Source organism: Talpa occidentalis, unplaced genomic scaffold, assembly GCF_014898055.3.
Source record: "Talpa occidentalis isolate TD23 unplaced genomic scaffold, MPIMG_talOcc4v2.1 talOcc4.3, whole genome shotgun sequence".
In the NCBI taxonomy this organism is placed as follows: domain Eukaryota; kingdom Metazoa; phylum Chordata; class Mammalia; order Eulipotyphla; family Talpidae; genus Talpa; species Talpa occidentalis.
Window position 1 is genome coordinate 33,446,774 of NW_023603184.1, and position 17,000 is coordinate 33,463,773.

The following is a 17,000-nucleotide window of genomic DNA, read 5'->3' on the forward strand; positions in this document are numbered from 1 at the left end:
ATAATTTGCTCATTTGTTGAATGTTTATTATTCTTTGGTCTAGAAGATGTTAAGGCCTCGTTTGGAATGAGCCCACCGAGGAAGATGGTAGGCATGGGTGAATGAACAGCATTGGGGATCTTGATGAAAGATACTTAATCCAGTTCTTGTTGTAAAGTGCATGAGACAAGCAGGGAAGGATTCCTGATGGAAGTGGAAGCTAAATGGAGAACTAAAGGATGAGTAAGAGTGTGTTAGATTGAAAGGGGTGTGTCTGTATCCATTCCTGTCTTGGGTGGCTCTAAGTGATAGTAGGGGAGAGCCCTGCAGCCCTGGTCCAGACAACTATTTCTGGCTTGTCGCATGCATTATTGGTCTCCAGCCCTATCTCAGTAGGGATGACAAATTGGAGGGTGTCCAGGAGATAGTGGTCAGAGTGGTAAAAGGACATTCAAAGTAGCGGGGGAAGAGCAATGAAACAAAGTACCTAAGTAGACAGATTTTATTACCTAAGATTAATGCTACTTATTAATATTAGAAGGTATTAATAGCTGCCATTATGTTGGGTTTTTCATTTAATAGAATTCGTTATACCCACATCAGCAAGGCTGTGTTAGTGTGGGCCGTTGGCCAAGATAAGGGAATGGCCTCATTATGTGGGGCTGGTCACATAATGGTATTCTGTACTGGGAATCTACCTCTATTACCTGCTACATGTTGTTAATTGATAAATGTATATTGCAGAAAAAAGAACCACCAGCAAACTGGTTAAATTGACCAGCGCTTGACCCACATGTAAATAATGGATGGCCCTGGAGCAATCATTCTCTGTTCAGTTGTAGGCACATGGAATTAATTCTGAGTGCTGCTGACATTCGCCCTCATGAAGCATACAGTAGCTCCAGCATACTTGCTGGGGGCCTGCTATCTTCAGCACTGCTTTCCAGTTCAGCAGTCTCCACCATTCCTCATTGTCTCTTGACTTGAAACTGTGTGTCCATTACCGTTGGCCCTTTGCACTGATGTTCTCCTTGTGATAGAGAAACATTTCCCTCTCCCCATGCCTTTAGTCACACTGAAAACAATGAAACGTAAACCAAATAAAGGTTGTGTCTTCTAGTAAAAAATGGTGGAAAGCATATTTCCTTGCGGGGTTAAGAAACATTCACATGTGTTTAGCATGAAAACCAAAGGTGTCAGTCTTGTGCATCTCCTCTGTTCACATTATTTTCTTGGGTGCTGTAGGTCTTGGCTTCAGGATTAACACCAGCAGCCCCGGGCAATGTCCAGAGCAGGTGCTGTTGACTTTGTGTTTTTTTTTTTTTTAATAATTATTATTTATTTTTACATCATTGTTCATTTTTTAAAAAATTTATTTATGCATGCATGCAAGAACTGGGGTATAGGCGAGAGGTATGGGTGATGAGAGGATACACCAGAGACAGAGTGGGGAACAGAACAGGCAGACTGACTGAAACACACTGCTGAGGGGAGCAGCGGGCATGACAGGAGAGGTCTGCTGTGCCATGTGGGTTGCTCCCTGGCTGGCTGGGGATTGAACTCATGCTGCAGTGTCTGTGGATAGCTTCATAGGTTGCGCCTCAACCTCTTTCACCACCAGGGAGTCCCCATTGTTCATTTTTAAACAATATTTGCTTCCACCCACCCCCTCAGGTGTAGTCCCCATAGAATTTCCTTCACCAATGCACCCGTGCACCATCACCTCAGTCCCCTGTGCTCCTCCCTCCCTCCCTCTCATTCCTCTCCCTCCTCCTCACCTGCAGTATGTCTCTGATTTATAATTGTCTGTTTTTGCTTTGTTGTGTTTTGTACTGCTATTATTTTTTTACACTGATGTCTTATTTGGTTCCCCTATATCCCTGCAATAAGAGAAACATCCGATATTTTTCTTTTTCCTTCTGGATTATTTCACTGAGCATATGTTGACTTTGATTATCACCCTCTCCTTGGTGGCACCAAATACCAGCACTGTCCACACATATGCTGGCCACATTTTAAGGGTCATGTATAGGATTTTCAGCAAAACCTTAACAGAATTTCTTCTAATGGATCCTTGCTTCCCTTTTCTATTTTACTCAAGTTAAAAATAATGTGATGTTTTATTGGGCTGACCTTTCTGTTTCATTGTCTATAGTCAATTATGTCTAAAATAACTTGTTTTTTCTGCAGCCAGCAATTGATTTTTGGATTCACAAGTCTGGCTCCTGCCTCCCATCTCTTACCACTTCATGGCTGGGTAAATGGATTTTTAGTTTCAGGCTCTGTCCTCTCTAGGCACCATTGTCCAGCTCCTGAGCTAGTCCCATTTTCAGTGGTGGTGGTGGGAGCAGATGAAGAAACCATGGAGATGAGCATTAAGGTTGTCGTGCTGTCAGGATGGATTTACCTCTTATCCAGATCTGGTGCTTGGCTTCTGCTCTGTCCCTCTGAACAAATGCTAGTCCTGAGGACCTTCCAGAACTTTCTGTTTTTGTTCGAAAAGTTAATGTGGTCAGATGGAGAATTTCCCCATTCAAGAGGTGGCCTCTTTCTGCATTGATCAGGAGAATGGATTATGAACAAGGAGGTCATAAAGAAAGTAAAGAACTAAGTCTACTGATTAAATTTATTAGCCACATCCACTGACCAATATGGGGTAAACTCCACTGCATCAGAGAAACTGATGATGTCAAGTTCAAAAATAATAGTGTTTAAAGCTTATGTGACTTCAAGTTTATAGAAACCCCCTTCAAAGGAAAATTGCTGGAAAATTATTGTCCCCATAGAATTATTTTGCCATAGTTTAAATAAGTACAAATATTAACCTAAGTACAATCTTTTTAAAAACTAAAACAAATGTATAAATTTAAATGCAAATAATACTGTGCAAGCATTAACATTCAGGTAAAGTTTTACAAATTTTTTTTTAAAGATTTATTTATTTTTTATACAAGAGCTGGGGTACAGGCCAGAGGTGCGGGAGGGTGAGAGGATTCACCAGAGACAGAGCAGGGAGCAGGACAGGTAGACTGATGAAACACACTGCTGAGGGGAGCAGCCGGCGAAACAGGAGAGGTCTGCTGCACCATGTGGGACCCTGGCTGGCTGGAAATCAAACCTGCGCTGCAGAGGCTGCAGACAGCTTCACGGTGCTGAGCTCAACTTGCTGTGCCAGCGGGGAGGTCCTGAATTTTTACAAATTTATAAAATATAAACAAATCCACAAAGCCAATAAAAATTCCTCTATTATAAATATCAAGAGACTTGTGTTTCTACAGGATGCAGTGATTTCTCTTCTTGAGAATGGGCACATCATTTGTGCTGACATCCATCCTGTTCACTTTCCATTTCCAGTTCCAGCAGTTCTGTTTGATGCCATGGCTGTAAATACAAACCTCCACGAGGGCATAGGCCTTCTGTGGTTGGAGTTGGCCAGTCAGTTGATCCATAAGGCACTTAGGTTGATTATTTTTAGATTTTTATCAAAATGCAAGCATAAAATTTAAAAAGAATGCCGCAAACTCATAAACTCAGAGCGAATGTCCAAAGGCCCCTGTCTGAGAAGTATGAAAAGTCTCTGATTTGGTTGTCTCCTTGGTAAGGGACCAGAAATGGAGGGAATGACAAGGAGCTTAAGGTGTTGTAGGTGCCCAAGTCAGTTTATATCTGCTTGAATCTTTCTGAAAGCTGGTCTGTTCTCAGATTTATTGGGGTAACTGAAGCAGTTCAATCACTCATTTGAGTTCCTGACCTCTGCTGTCGTTATGGATCTGCTTTTGTGTCACCAATCCTCTCTGATAGTGGCTGCTCGCATTCTGCCTAGTGCTGGGCACTAGGAAGTAGGGGCTGATGTAGTGGCATTTGGTCTCTCGTTGTCAGGAAAGACAGATTGCAGCCCTGGTCTGAAAAACATTCATGCTATTTTTATGTTTGAAAGGATATGTTTATCATCAGGAGAATTTTATATAATAGCCATTGAGCGGACCCACGAGAACTGCATAGATTTTGGTGGTAGAGGACCTTTCAGCGTAAGGAAGGAATTCTGACAAAGGAAATTTCCAATGACCTTCAGGGATCCATGAGCTTGGCTGACTTTCATAAGATGATGGATTAAAAAGAATTTGGACTACTCTGTAACTGACAGTTGTAAGCCCCAAGCCTAATGAAGCATTTTGAATTGTCACTGAAATATATTGTTTTCAGCTTTCCAAATATTGATCCACCTGGGGGAAACGGAGGCAGCATAACACCATGGCTTGGTTCTGCAGCTCGCTCTCCATGCTTTTTGGTCAGTTTATCAAGGATCATCATAACTTTCTCTTGCTTCCTGAGCCACAATCCTGAATGCCTCAAGAGTCGAAGCATCAAACCTTCAGGAATGCTTCAAGTGCCTCTTCAAACTTATTTGAATAATGTACTTAACAATTTGACCTTTCCACTATTATTTCCCCTGAAGCTCAATAACCTCTAATGAGTTATATAGTTTATACTTTTATAAAGCCAAGTATATTTAAGAGTAAAGGGGAGTGAAAGAAAGATCATGTACACCCATGCAGTAGTTAGAGGTCAGTTCTGGAGTCAGACACGCCTGAACTTTAACTTTGTTTTGCCACTTAGGAACAGTTTGACATAAACTGTTCGACATAAATTTGATTTTCTAGGTCTTAGTTTTCTTATCTGTAAACTGGGAATCATGATAATATCTATCTTATAATGTTGAGAGAAATAAATGAGGTAAACACAGTATCTGACACATAATAGGGTAACTTAGGAAGTTGTCATATTATTGTTACTATTACTTGTGTACTTACATCACTTTCTTATATTGGATGAGGCATAGGGGTACTAAGTTCTCCATCCTCAATTATTCGACAGATCGGAGATCTTCTCAGGAGTCACTTGGAGTGGGATTAACAGTCAGACTGATTTGATGTCAAATCAACTGGATTAGGGGCCAGAGCAAACACAGCTCACCCCCATTACCCAACCCTGATTTGAAATTCCCATCTCTCTACCAGGACACTCTTGGCCTCAATGCACAATCTAATCCTGGAACACAGACCTTAGAATTAATCCCACCCAAATCAGGGAATTTCAATTTCCGCAGACTTCACTTAATTTGAAAAGTTTCAGAACAGTAGCAGATGAGGCTTCTCTACCCTTGCTGGGAGATGTCACTACAGACGCAGCCAGGGAGCAATGTCTCACCAACAGCTATACACAAAGAAGTTAGAAGAAACCTCGGGTCATCTTTCCTTCCACTGGTTGGAGATGTATATCTCAAGCAGAGCTTATAAAAATATCATTTTCTTCTTTGTCACCTCATTTCTGAGTCAGTATACAAACAGCTTGCTTTCTGGAACTCCAGGGATACCCAGATTGACATGTTAGCCAGTAAGTAATATGCCTTCTTTCTGGAATGGCTGTCCATAATGCATTCAAATCCAGATAAAAACATGTCGGAATTTGTTAAAAATCTATCAATTGGGCCATTTTCTGAATGACAAACAGATGTTTACTTTGAGTTATTCAGAGGGAGACCATTTTTTCCTTTTTGTTCATCTCAGTTTTTATGGCTTAAAAGAATTAGTGTTTAATCCCAATTCCAAAATTGTTAATTAGTTTGTATTTGCTTCGTTAAATCAGTTAAATAGATTTTTATCACTTCAGCTATATCTTCCTGGCAGCATCTGGTGTCAAGTATGCAGAAATAATGTTGGTTTTATAGCCAAAAAATCAGAGGTTAAACCTCTAGGACTACAGATGTGACAACATTAAAGGGAAATTCATCACCCCAAAGGCTTTCATTCCCATATATTTTAGAATCAACCCAAACATGAAGTAATGTTCTTTTTTCCCCTTTCATTCTCCAGGAACATTGTGGCTCAGTTCCTTTTTGATTTATATGTATGCTTGTGGCTGATAGTCCTGCAGAGATCTCAGCCCACCCAGGCCATAACCTTAGAAAATTAGCAGAGGATCTTCTTGCTCAAGCCTTTGCTGTTACTTTCAGGGACTTCTTCTTGAGGCCAGGGCTGCACAACTCTATAGCAATTCATCAATTCATTTAATAAGGGGTGTGCATAAGAAGCCTCTAGAAAATATAGGTTTATATTTTCACCTACTGCTAGGGGGCATAAGAGAGCAGAGCAGCAAACTTAATGTGGCATCTGTTGCAAGCAGCAGTATTGAACTTGAATCAGTGAATTTGGAAGAAAAAAATAAGTAAAAGACAGCAAGTAATTTTAAAAGACTGTTGGTATTGGAGTGAGAGGGAAAAGCTGTTGAATAGTAATTAATTTTGGAATCTATGGTAAGAGCCCCAAATATCAGTATAATGGCCCTAAAAATATCAATATTCCAGTCTCCAGATCTGAGGATGTTACCTTACATAGCACAGTGACTTTGCAGATGTGATTAAATCAAGGATTGGAAGAGTATCTTGAATTCTTTGAGTGGGCCCTAAAGTAATCACGCATGTCCTTAAAGAACAGAGGGGTTAGACAGAAAGAAGGCTGTGTCATGGCAGGGGCACAGAGTGGAGCGATGCCCTTTGAAAATAGAGGAAGGAGTCACAAGCCAAGGAATTTAGAGTGGCTTGAGAGCTGAAAAGGGCAAACAAATGGCACCCCCTCTCAAAACCCCCAGAAGGAACCAGCACTGCCAACACCTCGATTTTAGCTTAGTGAAACTGAACTTGGAATTCTAACTATGAGAACTGTAAAATAAATGTGTCATTTTGAGTCACCCGCTTTTGTGGCAATGTTACAGGAGCCATAAGAAATGAAGGCAAGTACCTTTCCTTGCCTGATGTCAAAGAGCTCCACTTCACGGTGGGAGGCACTTCGCAGGGTTGAGGAGCACTGACAGGCACCCTAGGAGCAGCACTTCCTGAGGGCGCCTCGCAGCTGCACGTGTGGGCTGCTGCAGCTGTAGGCAGTAATAGAAATAACCCTGGCCCTTGCAGTGAGACCAGAACATTGCCAGCATCATGGTCAGGAGGTATGAGCAGTCATAAGATTGAGAATTCTTGGCAATTAGCATATTTGCATAAATATTAGGAAAAAGTCAGATAAGCATGAGAGCATTAGTGAGGAAGTTGGAGAGCAGGGTGTTCAGGGAAGAGGATCAGGATAGTGATGAGGCCAGAGCTGGCTTAGGCACGCCCAGAGCTTGGGTTGAGAGGCCTGGTGGTGAACAGTCAAGTCTCCATGGTCTTGCCCTTCAGGTGTTGCCATGAGGGGGAGTGGAGTGTGCGAATTTCTGGATCCACCATCCCCATTTCATTATAATAGCTCTGAGTATACATGTTGGATGCATTGAGCTTCCAGGTGGGGTTTATTTTAGGAAATTATTGCACTGGTGGAAAAATAATTTTTTGTAACTATAATTCTGATACAATTTCAAAAGTACAGAAAAATTGCATATACCCTTCATTCAGATTCACCAAGAGTTACATTTGCTCCATTTGCATTATTATTTGTTCTCTCTTTCTGAATATAAGCATATCTCAACCATTTGAAAGTAGCTGTTATATCCAGTTACCTCTTAATATTTCTGTGTCTGTTTTATCAGAATAAGCACATTTTGTCTTACTACTGCAGTACAATTACCAAAATTGGGAATTTAACATTGACAAAAATACTGTCATTTAATCCACAGTTCAAATTCAAATTTTACAAATATCTTTATAGTTATTAGTTATTTCCTGGTCCAGGATCTGATCTAGGTTCACACATTAATTTAGTTGGCATGTCTCTCCGGGCGTCTGTAATTTGAGATATTTCTCAGCTTTTGTCTTTCATGGCCTAGATATTTATGAAGAGTGCAGGTCAGTTATTTTGTAAATTATCCCTCAGTTTGGGTTTGTATGATGTTTCCTCATGTCAGGATTCAAATGAGGCATTTTCAGCTTTCATTGCACAGAAGGGACACTGGTCCTTTTCAGAACATTTCATTGGGAGGGACTTGATGTTACTTTGTTCCATTACAGGTGCTGGTAACCTTGATTCCTTGGTTAAAATGGTGGCATCAGGTTTCTCCTTGTAAATTTGTATGCTCACCTTTGTAATTAACTACTATGTGGAAAGATACTTTAAAGTTATGTAAACATCATCCTGCTCCTCATCAAAATGTCAATCATCAGCTTTCGCATCTTTGATAATTCTTACTTGAAGCTACTATTACTGTGACAATTACAAATGGGGATATTTATTACTCCATCATTCTTTCTATATTAATTAGTTGGCATCATTCTATAAGAAAGTACCTTCAAAAAAAAAAAAAAAGAAAGTACCTTCCCTTCCCCATATTTATTTATTTATTTATGTCGGTACACACTCATAGATCTTATTTTACTCAGTGGGTTATAAGTCATTGCTATCACTTTTTATGTTGATGCTCCCATTGACCCAGATTTGGTCAGTGGGAGTCCCTCAATTTGGCTCCTATTTAAAAAAATGTGTATGTTCCTATCATTTTTAGAGCACTTCTTTACTTTCTGTGACAAGATAGCTCTGATCTTTCTTGCCTCAATCTTGCAGTCATTTCTCTAAGGAAACTTGATTCCTTATGTTATTATAAGGAATACTATTTAGGAGATCTGGGTGGGAGGTATGTTCACTGCTATTGGCTTATCATCACTTCTCGACCCTTTCAGCTCATTGATTTAGAAAGCACGCACACGCACACACTTACACATTCCCCAAGCCCTATTTGTCTCTATCTATCTATCTATCTGTCTGTCTGTCTGTCTGTCTATCTATTTTCTATACTGTACCTCTAATTCCAATCCGACACCAAAGGGCTCATCTTAAACTTCTCCCATGTTTGTAACAGCTTTTTCACATGGAAAATCTGGACCCCACCATTTCTTTCTATTTATTCATTTACTCAATCTTATTTTTCACTGAAAGTACTTTCAGAATTGCTAGCCCATTCCACTGCAAAAACCAAGCCTATAAGTAGAATTACTTATTTATAGTGCTTTTCATCTTTACATTGAAAGAACATAGTCAAAATGTATAAAGTAAATGGATATTTGCTTTCATGGTGCTCCTGTTTTATCCCCTCACTTTGGTGTTCTCCGCTTGCATTCAATTTTAGAATTTTAAAACTGATATGCTTATTGATTTAACTAAAATGTATTTAAAACATTAACATACTTTCAAATTCCAAGCTATATAAAAAGTTACCCTGGTGGGCCTCCTTGGGGGCGCATGGGTTAAGTCTCAGCACTATCAAGCTATCTCCAGCCACTGCAGCCTGAGTTCGATCCCTGACCAGGGAGCTGACCCACATGGCACAGCAGACCTCTCCTGTCTCTCCTGTTGCTACCTTCAGCAGTTTATTTCAGTGGATCCTCCTGTTCTGCTCTGGATTCTGTCACTGGTGAATCCTTTCACCCCCACCCCACTGGCACCTCTGGCCTACACCCCTGTTCTTGTATGCATAAATAAATAAAAATAAGTCTTTAAAATAATGAAAATTACCCTCATAAAGTTTCACTCCATATCCACCTGGGACCAGGGACATTTGCCTGTCCCTGGCTTATCTTTCTTAATTTCCTTTTGAAATTAAATAAGCAAATAGATGTAATATCCTTATTTCCTCTTTCCACACAAAGGTAGAATACTACGTGTAATATTTTGTCATTTGCTTTTACACTTAGAAAAAGTATCCTGGACACACTTCATATTCATTTTGTAGAGATCATCTCTCTTCTTTTACTGCTAATTAGTACTCCACTATGTGATATAATTTAATTTGTTCAACACATCTCCTATGTATGAACATTTAGGTTGTTTTCAGTACTTTGCAATTATAAATAATGCTGCAATGAATAAGTTTGTGCATATATAAATTTATATTGTGCAGGTATATTTTCAGAGTAAATTCCTAGAAGTGGAATTCTGGAGCAAAAGGTAAATGCATATGTAATTTTGTTAAATACTGCCAAATTCCCCTCCATCAAGCTGTACTATTTTGCATTCCTATAAGCAATGTATGAGAGTGCCTATTTCTCCCCAGCCTTGCCAACATCATGTGGTGCCAAGTTTTAAAATTGTTGTTAATTTGACAGGTGATAAATGGTAGTTCAGTGTAGTTCTAACTTACATTTGCTTTTTTATGATTTGGAAAACTTCCCATTAGTTTAATGTCCATTTTTATTATTTTTTGATAACTTGTTTATGAATTTTGCTCATTTTCCTGTCAGGTGTTTGGTCCTTATTTCTTCATTTTTAAATTTATATATTATGGATATTAGATCTTTGTGATACATGTTACACATTTTTTTCTGGAAAACTTTTAATATCACTATTTTAGGTAGTAACTAGCTGTAAATATTTTGTGTGTTTGTGTTGGCTATTAAAAAACTTTGTGCTGTTCATTCCTTTATCTTTCTCTATGTGATATTATTATAAACTTCAAATATTTTGATTTAGCTTAGATTAAGGTGAAAGTTAAATAGCCTTTTCAGCAAATGTATTGGAGCAATTGGACAATCATAGGCAAGGAAAATGAAACTCAACCTAAGTCTCACACTTTATATAAAAAATGAACTCAAAGTGGGCTACACAGACTTAAATGTAAAACACAAAACTATGACGCTTTTAGAAATAAACATAGGAGAAAAATCTTTGGGCTCCAGGATTAGGCAGAGTCTTTAGACAATATCAAAAGCATATTTCACATATGGTTAAGATAGACCTTGTCAAAACTAGAAGCCTTTCTCCTTTGAGAGCCCATGTAAAGAGGATGGGAACACAGCCTGTAAATTGGGAACAAAATTATTTGCAGACCACATGTCTGGCAAAGGACTAGTATCTAGAGTATATAAAGAACTCTCAAATTTTAGCGGTAAAAAACCCAAACAATTCAACTAGAAAATGGGCACAAAATATAGAATGCCAAGATGATGTTGCAGAAATAAATTCTAGCCTTTTACCCAGGCAGGGAAGAAAAGTGGTACTTCAGGAACAATGAGGTCAGGAGAAGCTTTATTACTTATGCATGAGGTCCCAGACCTGGGTAGCCCGGTAAGGTCTGAGCACCCGTCTATAGACAAAGGGTTTCTTTTATACATAACCATTTTACATTGATACCATTGGTCAATTAGCATACAAATTCTTGGCAAAAGGGGGAAAGATACAGATATTTGAGGATAGCCTGACAGATCAATCAGCCTAGGGCTGCCAGACCTTGTTTAGATATGCTTTTTAAGGAAGCAAACTTGTTATTTACACTTACTTTACATTATTTACTGCACCAGGCCTATGACTCTTTAGCAGGAAACTGGAAAGATTTTATTTACTTAGCAGTTACCTTTCAATGACAGTACAGCCACTCTGGAAAATAGTTCGATAGTTTCTCAAAAATAAAATGCAACTGCTACACTATTCAGTACTTACATTCTTGAGGTTGGGATTATGAGAGGCAAAGTAGAGAGAAGTATTCCAGGAAGAAAGGGCAGCATAAACGAAGGCATAGAGGTCAGAAAACCTCTGGCCTGTGGGGCATGGAGGTGCAGAGGACGAGCAGATTGGCATTAACACAGCACAGGGAATAAGGGAATGTAGTGGAAATGAAGCTGGAAAGGTTAGTGAGAACAATCTCCTTTTGAGCCTGACTAAGGGGCTCTAAAAGGTTGTGAAACAAGCTCTGGGGTCTCTACTTTAGTAAATTTTTATATTTGGGGAGGTCTGTTTTGTATGTTGTGTCTCCCTGTTTGTTCTCTCGCATATTGGTACCTCTGTTCAAACTAAGGAAGTCTCATTCTAATATTGTACTACACATATATTTCTAAGGCATTGGAAATCCCACGGAGAGAGAAAGAGGGAGACAAAGAGAGAAAGACACATAAATGCAGAGGTGCACACAAAGAGAGGGAGAAATACCAGAGACAGAGAAAGGAGAGCCAAATTCAGACAGGGAAGCTTTCAAGGGTGGCCTTGGGAAAGGCTGGGCTTCAGCTGGTTGTAGAGACCACCAGAGGTCAGTCTTGGGTGGTTCAAAAGGAAGCCAAGAGGCATTTACTGAGCAATGGTTCCCACCTGAGGACCATTTGGAGGAATTTATTCCACTTTAATATACCATGGAGTTAGCAGCTCTGAAATTCTTTACTGCCAAGGGGCCCTTAAAGTCAATGAAGCAGGAGTCTCAGGAATGACCCGTATGTCAGGTCTGCTTATTTATAACCCTCAGGGCTTCAGTAAAAGGCAAGTTTAAAAGCCCCGTGATTCTGGGCTTGTGGCACCCAGATATTCAAATCCACCCTTTAGGCCCAGGAGTCTCACTGAACTTGAGAGGGGAGAAGTTTGGTGCTGGGCCTGGTGAGAAGCCTCAGGCCTTAGTAATCCACTTTATAGACTCTGTCAGGAAAATGTGGGCCTGTCAGTAAACCAGTTCTTCAGTAAACGCTCCGCTACCCCATCCCTCTGGCTCAGTGAGGAGAGTGGTGTTAAGTTATCCCCAGTGTGGTACCCTGGGGCTTCTCAGCAGGGACCAGGTTTTGGGACTGTGGGACATGTATCTGGCCCTGTCTTTTGGCCAACTGCATCACTCAGGGGTGATAGGGATCTAGAACTTTTTATCTCTCTTGCATCTTTTGCTTAAGTTATATATGCTGGTCTAAGGGAGCTGACTCATGGGCTAGGGACTATATCTTTATTTGCCATGCTGTCTCATCCCTGGGATACATGCGTTCTGGTGAAGCCTGGGGCTTCGGCATACCCTGCCCTCAGGGAGGGGTGCGGGAGAGGATGGGCAGCCACCAGAGTGCTTGTAGAGCCAGGCTGCTCAAGCCAGGGATACAGGGCAGGGCAGGACAGGGCATTTCTTTTTTTGCTCCATTTCATCCCCCTATAAATGGGCCCTTTGCTAAATATTGGCAACATGTCATCACTACCACCACCCCATCATCATCACTATAACTGTGGCATTGTTCCAAAAATTATTTTACATAATCTTTACAAGACCCTAATAGCCTAATAGATAGACCCTATTATACCATTACAAGAGAAAGGAATTAGAAGTCACATAGTTAGAAAATGGCAGTCAAACAGCCGACACCCTGAGCCACTGCACAGGGGAAGAAGACCATTTTGGCCCTTGAAGAGCTTACATTTCAAGGGTGCATAAGCAGTTGACATGGACCATAGTAACAAAGGAAGTCCCAGGAACCAAGTGTGGAAAGCTGGGTAGGATTTCGTGAAGTGGACAGGAGGGTGTTGGGAGGAACACTATTCCCCATTTTTTATGTTTCCACCATGTGGGGGACACATTAATACAGCCCTCCTGGCTTCTTCCTTGACTGGTGTGTTTGGGACAAGGAACTGGCATTTGCAGCTGTGGCCGGTCCATTCAGCTCTGGAGTTCAGAATGTGCAAGTCCTTTGCAGTATATTCAGCCATACAGCCCTGTATCGGCCTGTTCAGTAAAAAAGCTCCAACTTTCCTTACTGCTCAATAAATCACATCCCAGAGAAACAGCATTGCCATTTACAGACCTCCCTCAAGTTATTTTAGGCACAAGGTAAATTAGCAACAGCAAAGAAGCTGTGCCCTCGAGCCCTGTCCTGGAGTCAGCCCAACAGGTAGTGCTAAGCCCCCGGGAAAGGCCATAAGGAATTTCAGTTTCTTCCCTAGTTTTCAGAGTCCAGTTGGTCAGCAAAGCCAGAAGCATGCCAGCTCTTCCCTCCCCCCACCATCTCTCATGGAGGAATCACCTTCCTTCAGAGCGCCTGGTGAAACAAGAAGCAAGGAGGGTCACACATCCAGAAGCTGCCCTCTGGCATGGAAGGCATCCTTGCAAATGGCCCAGAGCCTCCTGACCTGTTTTCTCACCCCTCCCTGATCACTAAGAGGAGTGGAGAGTGTTGACTGTGCTGTGGGGAAGAACTCTCCTGGGCCTCCCTATCAAACACTTTCAGTCGATCCTGCAAATCTCAGTGCCAAAAAACCTCACTCAAATCAAGTGCCCTGTCCCTTCTGGGGTTTCTGGGTGGGTGCCTCCCCTATCCTTGCTTTGAGGGACCTGCAACTGCAGATACCCTCTATAGAGGAACATTCTGAGGCACTAAGTCTCGTTTCACTGTCTCAAAAGCAGTTTCATATGGTAGCTAAAGCAAGGCTCAGGAAATGAGTGATCGAAACAAGAACAGTACCATCACCTATTGTGAATTTGCTGTTGGCCAGGCGCCTGATAAAAGCTTCGTGTGCTCATTTAATTCTCATAAGAAACCTATGAGGTAAGTGCTAGTGTTATCCCTGTTTTACCAGAAGAGGAAATTGGGCTTAAAGAACTTTAATGACTCACCTGAGGTCATGGCTGAGCTGGGGCACAAGCCGGGCACGCTGACTCCAGATCACGTGTATAATCCACAATGCTGTGTAACATACAGCCTGAAGCATCTCGGGGAAACTTGTGTGTTAGCCCTCTTTCCGTGGCAGTTGAGAAAACTGAGGCCCAGCGTGTATAAACAACTTGCCAAGTTCATATTGTTGGTTAGTGTTTGATTTGAGCGAAGACTCAGGGGCTATGGCTCCCAGCTGAGAGCTCTTATCACACACAGTACCAGGTAACCACAGTTTACACCAAACCAAGTCTCAAGTCACTTCAGCCAAGACTTCAGTTTTGTGTGGCCAAATTGGAAAGGACTAGAATTATCCTATGGTCGCCTGATGATACAATTAAATATTTCATAGCTCAGTCCAGGCACGATCAACTTGTCCAGGATCTAGGTATCATGAATTCCTAACCTCAAACTACAGATCACCTCTAACTAGAATGGATTCTAGCCCTGGGTTAGTGTACGGCAGAAAGGACCACGGAGCAGGTTTTCTGATCCAGCAGACCAGGTAAAGGAGGAGTCAGAGCCCTCAGTGGCTTTTTGCAGTCTTTTATTGGGATTTACCTGGTACACGGCAGGCAGGGACGCTGGGGGGCTGGGAGGCCCAGCAAGTCTTCACTCTATCTTGGCTCTCTGGCGTTTTCTGCTTCTCTCTTGGCTTCTGCTGGCTTCCCGGTGACACCATCCTTAAAAGCCCAGCCTTAGGGCCTCCCCGGTGGCGCAGCGGTTGAGCGCTGGGTTGCGAAGCTGCCCGCAGCCTCTGCAGCACCAGTTTCATCCCCGGCTGCTGGGCGAGGGTCCCACATGGCGCGCAGACCTCTCCTGCCACCCGCTGCTCCCCTCAGCAGTGTACTTCGGTCCCTCTGCCTGTTCTGCTCCCCGCTCTGGCTCTGGTGAATTCTCTCACCCTCCCGCCCTTCTGACTGTACCCAGTGCTTGTATAAATAAATAAATAAATAAATAAATCTTTTTAAAAAAAAAAAAAGCCTAGCCTTAGCCCAGGTGAATCCCATCTATGTAGGCCCACACCCCACTCCAGGTGCCCGCCATCAGGCATGTATTCAGGACCGTAAGGATCCATCATCTATCCTGATGGCGGGAGGGCAGAAAAGCTTGACATTTTTCCTTACCCCACAGTTAGCTAACGCCTTCTGGACATCCATGTCCATTTTTAGGCCAGAGGAACAGATTCTGGACAAGTGAGGAAACATGGCATTATTTGCTGTGTGGAAAAAAAAATACATGCAGTTTCTTCCTTCAGGCAAACAGGCTCCTTTCAGATCACAGATTGTGACAGGTTTTCATGGCAGGCACAGGCTCTGACGGGAACAGAGAGCTCTGGTGTAAACAACCCTCGGAGAAGGAGTAAATCATCTCTTGAAATGTTCTTGGCAGCTGTTCACTCACTAACAAAAATACCCTGCTTGCATAGCGCTGGTCACTCACAAACCACCTCACAGTCCTGGTGGCTTTCAAGGCGTGGCTCTGCTCTTGGAGAAGACCTCAAAACCCGAAGAGAGAAGAGGACAGTGTGTCTCAGGCCCTCCTGAGGCGTGTTGTGGGGTGCCGGGAGCCCAGAGCAGCTGTGAGCTGTGCTGTGGCTGCAAGCTAGCAGCATGGAGATCAATAGTGCCTTGTTAACCCAACTCCCCAGCAACCAATACTTGTGCCTAGCTTCGTGGGTGTTTGTTGAATGGAATTAAAATCAATAATGGGAAAATCCTGAACTGAGGTTCGAAACAACAAATTGCTCAAATGTAGGAAGAGAAGAGAAGGCTTAGTTGGGGCCTCGGTGCACAGCTCTGGGGAGCTTCAGCTGAGCGAGCACTCATTATGAGCCAGCCATGTGCTGTGGCTTGTCAGGAGAGATAATGAATCCATCCTAAGCTGTGCTACCATCAGTTCGATTCCAGATCAAAGCAGGAGGTAATCCCTGTCGGCTTTGCTTTGGTCAGCCCTTCAGCCTAGATCTGAAAATCCATGTCCACTTCTGTCTCTCACATGTTTAAGGGAATTTGGGCAAATTGGAACATATTCAGGGAAGAAAGATATAAAGATTGGAAACTGTGTCATGCTGACAAAGGGTCTGGGCTTACTGGGCTGCAGAAAATTGGTCTGGGAGCAGGGAAGAGAGAGGAGGGGGAGCTGAAGGCTGTTTTTGAAACTGTGAAGGAAGAGGGAATTAGGCATTCAGACTTGAATTGGAAGCAGCAAAGAGTTGGATAAAGAACATGAGCTGTGGGGCCAGACAAACTGGGGAGTCCGATTCCTGGTGGCAAGTCAAGCCACCTTTTCAAGCTTCAACACTTAATCAGTAAAACAGTAACAGAAGTGCTTCTTCTTCAGCAATGGCAGGATTACATGCCATTCAGAAAACAGCTCTGCCCTGAGTATAATTGCAGGAGGAAGGGTGTGAACACAGGGAAAGAACAATTTTCTATAAACCACAGTTGGTTTGGAAAGCTGACTTGCTTCTACTCTTTGCTTATGGTTAAGTTTTTCTCCTAGAAGAAAGCTTTCATTTATATTCCCTTTTCTTTTGGTGGCCTTATCATCCATTTCCTAGTATAAATTATTCAACTATTTTTCATTGTTTACTTTTTAAGTGAGGAAAAGACCATCCAAGAACAAGGCATCTAATGAATGGTTGCTTATTTTCAGCCAGGGACTG